Below are 5,479 nucleotides of genomic sequence, written 5' to 3'. Positions count from 1 at the left end.
AATGAAAAATGCTTCCTCTTACCATCATTTGACAGCATGAAGCACATAAGCCAAGTGAAATTCAGTGCTCTTCCTGATCTGCAATTGAGACATATTACCGAACTGGTCTCAGATTAACATTGCATGTACAACTACAGCACTGTGATATTGCTACAATCTCAGCCTCCATTGGCTCTCTGACAAAGATTGCTAAATTAGTTCCAATTAGTCTCACAGGTGTATTATGGACTTCTGTTCACTGGAAAGTTGCTGAAACCGACTTCACTACAGTAGGACTTCTATCATGAGTTACAGAGGGAAGAAGAGAGGCCACAATGCCTTTTGTTGAGAATGAGTGTCATTTCCCAGCAGTGAAAGGGTCAGTGATGAAACGTGCAGTGCAATCCAATCCTCCACATGTCATTATCTCCAGCACATCCTTGAGGGAATGGAAAAAGCCTCAGTTAGTTTTACACCCAGGAATAGCGCACGGATAACACTGCTGCTGCTAACAAGTTTAACTCACAGAATGGAAATCGCTTCATGTCGACTTACAGCCAAGGTTACGAGAGGGAATTGGATGCTATTATTCTCAGTCATGCGGGAATAATGTAGCAAAATGCTATTGAGTTACTGTAGCCATGTGGCGCATTGTTCTGCTGAAATGTTGTTTAATCAGTTCAATGGAGTCAGCTATGATCTTTTTGATACAGTCAGCAGCCACGTGTTTGCAACAAGAGAATAGTACTTTTGTTCCCTGGTGACTTTTCCAAACTGTCCATATTTATAAAGCAACTGGTAGCAGGATGAAGTGTGAAAAAATTTGAAGACACCTGATGCAATAATTAAAATCTGTTCTGCTTATTTGGAATTATCCTATTGTTAGCTTATTTAACAATTACACAGAAAAGGTAACTGCAAGGTTTTAACAATGATCTATTAGGACAGGAACAAAGTATGTTTCTGTAAAACACTGAGACATATGGGTTTTTGGGTGATGTGACTGCACTGAATGTAGAGACTGACAATGAGGCTTGATTTCAAGATCCTCATCCTCACCTACAAGGCCATTCACGGCCTTGCTCCCTCCTACCTCTCTGACCTACTATCCCCCTACCTACCTGCCCGTACCCTCTGTTCCTCTGGCTCCGGTCTGCTCCACATCCCCCGCCCCAACCGCCCTACCATCGGTGGCCGGGCCTTCAGCCTCTCAGCCCCTAGGCTCTGGAACTCCATCCCCCAGTGCCTTCGCCTTGCTTCCTCCCTTTCCTCCTTCAAGGCCGGTCTCAAAACCTTTCTCTTTGACCGAGCCTTCAGCTCCCCTCTCGACTCTCTTCCTCCTCCTCGCTCCCTCCCTTCCCTCCCCTCACCCTGACCATTTCCCCCCTCCTCTCTCCCTCCCTTCCCTCCCCCACCCTGACCATTTCCCCCCTGCTCGGGTCATGACCCAACTGTGCAGCGCCTTGGGACGTCCTCCTGACGTGAAAGGCGCTCTATAAATGGAATCTTGTTGTTGTTGTTGTTGTTGTAAGACTCTGCTAGCTGACTCCCTACTTCCTTCACAGGCTACACATCATTCAGAACTCTGCAGCATCATTAAACATCATTGCGAACTCTCCCACATCAGGCTCTGTGAGCCCATCACCACTATTCTCGCTCAGCTCCACCGGCTCCCCAATCCCAGCAGATCAAATTCAAGATCTTCATCCTCACTTTCAAATCCCTCCATGACCTCTGTGACCTCCTGCAATCCCCTCCAGGCTTCTTCCTCTCCCAGAAACATTCAGGTGCTTCACATCTCCCGTCTGCTCCTCCCCACTATCAAGAGGAAGCTTTCAGCCATTCTACTTCCTGCTCTCTGGAACCCAACCCAGAGACCATCCAATCTATCCTTCTCTCCCTCCTTGCCTTCAAAATTAACATTAAGACCTATCTTGGCCTGTGCTTTTGGCCACCTTATCTCCCAGTTTCCCCCTGATCTCCGGCTCCGTCAGCTGTGTGAAACACTTTGAGGTATCTTGGTCCCATCTCAGTAGTTCAACTGTTCTGTCTTTGCATTGCAGTATCAAGTTATTTTTGAATAATTCCAGTTTCGTATGTAACACTCAGCTTCTAATAATTGCATTTTGTGCAATGCACCTTTATGCTTTTCCATAAATTCAATACTGTCATGTTTGATATTAAGAATTCTTGTAAAGACTTCTTGTGTGATCATGATCCAGGTCTTCAAAATGTTCAGAAGCATAGATGATATAGACAAGCTATTTGACATAGATCGTGAATGCAAAAGAAAAGGTCATGGCTTAAAATAACAAGCCTCAAAGCAAGATGAGAGATTGGAAGCATATTTTTCTCTCACGGTGCAGTGATTCTGTGGAACAGTCTCACGCTAAAGCAATTAACGCTGCATTTTCAACACTGTCAAAAAGGAGCCACAGTAATAATTTGTTGGAAATCATATTGTAGGATGAAGGAGAGGGCTGAGTTCAGCAAATGCTCTATTGGAGACATTGGGGTTACTTAGAACCTGATGCCTCGATAGTCACACTGCCAACGACACTCATTGTCTAGTTTTAAACCTGAGAGATGGCCACTTTTGGGGTGAGGTAACACAGGATTTATTTTGCACCGGTCACCTTTTCTTTAGCACCTCCAGGGAGATAACAGAGGGTATCACTCCCAGAGACACTAAAGTCATGAGAAAGAAAGGATAAATAGAATAGATTGGTTGGAAATTCTGTGAGGGAAAAAAAGAGAGATGAAATTCATTACCAATTTATCAGTGTCATGTGATGTCTACTGTTGCAAACGTTCCCCTTCCAAATCTAACCCTCAGTGGGGGCAAATCTTAAGTAACCAGTGTTGTTGATGTTGTTGAAATGACATTAAAATAGAGTTTGAAATTAGGAGCTACGTGTTGGGTGGGGGCAGAGGTGGGGGAAGAGGTTTGAACAGAATTGAAAGAAGGAATATCAAAAGATGGCGGGGGGATAAAGTGGAAATGGTTGCACTAAAGTGGCTGAGATCCTCAGTTAAGAATTGTAACAAAATTTGCTGTTTTGTAACATGTTATTTATGTTAATTGATGCCCCAAACTTTACCCAACTATTTAAAATTATACCTAATCAGCACTGCTCTGTGTAAGTATAAAGAAATTCCTTGCTTTTATATTCTAGACCTATTAGTGATAAATCCCAGAATCCTGTCATCCTTTTGATTGCTTTCTACACCTGCGAATTAGTTTTCAACATCTTAAGAATGTGGACTTTCAAATCCCTTTGTTCATCTGCCTCGCCTCATGTTTGTAATCTTGTCACATCTGTTGTTTTTATTTCCAAAGTGTGTTAACCCACACTTTTCTAAATTGGAGTGAATCTGCTCTAGTTCCACTCATACAGTTATTATGTCGATAAACCTCTCTGAATAAATTCCATTGTCATTGTTTATGAACCAATATTTCCATCTGCTCAGAAGTATTGATTCTTTCCTCCTTCTTTCAAATTGGCCTTATTTAAGTCCTAAAGCTTGATTTGTGACTCTTCTTTCTTCCTCTGGTGTTCAACTCAGTGAGATTGCCGTCACTATTCTCATGTTGCTCCTTTGCCTTTAAATTGCTAATTATTTCTGCTTCGTTACTCATTATTAAAACAAGTATTGCCTGTTTCATCATTGGTTTTAGGACCTGCTGCTTTAGAAAACTATCCTGAATATATTCAAGAATTTTATTTCCTTTCCTATGTGTGCTGTTATTCCTCTACCAATCTATATGGCCAGTTGTTATTTTAATCATGTTTTATTACTGCTACCCTGATCTGCATGTATATACATTCCTCAAAGACTCATCACAGTTAGACGGTCTATAAACTATAAAATACTCCCACTAATGTTTTACAACCTTTCCTGTTCCTTAGCAATGCCTCCACACTCATTTAATTCCTTCCTTTCAACTGCCTACGTTGAGTTTTTTTTTACTAATAACAACAATTTTACATTTAGTACAAAGCAACCTTGTTAGAACACTCCCCGGTTGAGCACTGACACAAAGTGGGGTACACCTGGTGACCAGTGCTGACTACAAACAACAACCATAAAAATTTACACTTATACAACACCTTTCACATAGGGAGAATGTATCAAAATGCTGCACAAAGACAGAGTAGGAACCTGAGGGGAGGGAGCATGAGTGTTTGTGGTGGTGGTGGGGGGGGTGGGGAAAGAGGTCAAAGAGAAAGGCCTTTAATTATACCTAAACTTAACTTATTGCTGTCTAGATATGAAAAGTGCCTCATCAACCATAGGTCAGCATGTAACCCACAACATGTTATCTCTTGTTTCTTTACAATGTTTGTTTGGGAATTGAACCCAGGTCTCTTGCTTGCGAGGCAAGTGCACTAACCACTGAGGTACAGGACTCCAAGTTTCTGCAAGAAATATATTGAGCTGTACGTAGCTCAAGGCATTATAAGGAATGAATTCTGGTGAATGAATGTGCCCATATATCAAATGGGATTTGAATAGCATATTGTATGAGTGGCACATTATTATCTGAACCAGGTTTGATAAATTGAATAAAAAAAGATGAATACTAAAAGATTAACTCTGGCAAAATATAAGATTCCACATGAAAGTATTAGAAATGTATCCAATGTAATACTTGTTTTGATACATTGTGCAGTGCCTTATGTCTTAGCAACTTAAGATAAAATCAGTCAAAAAATGCATTCTTCAATTCACGCTGGTATTATTTTATAGAAACTTCATGGGATATTTTCCAAACACTCCCCGAATTCCACCTTGTACTAATCCAGTTGGACAAAAGGCAGTGTTTAAATCCATTTTGATGCCAGTATCTCCACATCTTGACAAAATGAGGTTTGAGACTTTGACATCCAATTTCAACTTGTAGTTGTAGACCAAGGTAATCTCAATTATTGCATTACTCTGCAAGGTAGGGTTAGTCACTTCATTCTTGCGGCCTCTTGCAACCAAGCAATGCTTTCTTGTGACAGGTTAGGTTTTAGTGAAACATAAACTTCCATGGTTGGCATTGATTGATGGACAGGTATTCATTAAATCTTCATTTAGATGATTAGAGATCTTCTCCACTTCATTTTGTAACTTGGGCACCACCTCCATGAATTTTCATAGTGTCATTTTTTCACTTCACACGTCCACCTTATGTAGCATTCGATAGGATCTCGAGGCAATCAGAGCAGGCACCTAGACAAATTGATGATCTTGTGTAAGTTCAATATTCAGGTGAAGAGCACTTCAACTGTACGGTTTAGCTCTATATTTGTGAATGGCTGCAGCACACAGATATGAGCAGACTTCAGGCCCCTAATTTATGAACAAAAGGCTGTGTTTGCTTACTATCTTACAAAATCACAAGATCGTAAATTTAGTTTGGATGAAGCAGACTCTTTGACCCATTAAATCTCATTATTCTAGAATACTCACTATATCACCCTCCCATCACAGCTTCACGCTGCTTTTTAAA

This window comes from Callorhinchus milii, unplaced genomic scaffold (assembly GCF_018977255.1).
Source record: "Callorhinchus milii isolate IMCB2004 unplaced genomic scaffold, IMCB_Cmil_1.0 Scaffold2, whole genome shotgun sequence".
NCBI lineage: Eukaryota > Metazoa > Chordata > Chondrichthyes > Chimaeriformes > Callorhinchidae > Callorhinchus > Callorhinchus milii.
Note: the sequence above shows the minus strand (reverse complement) of the source record.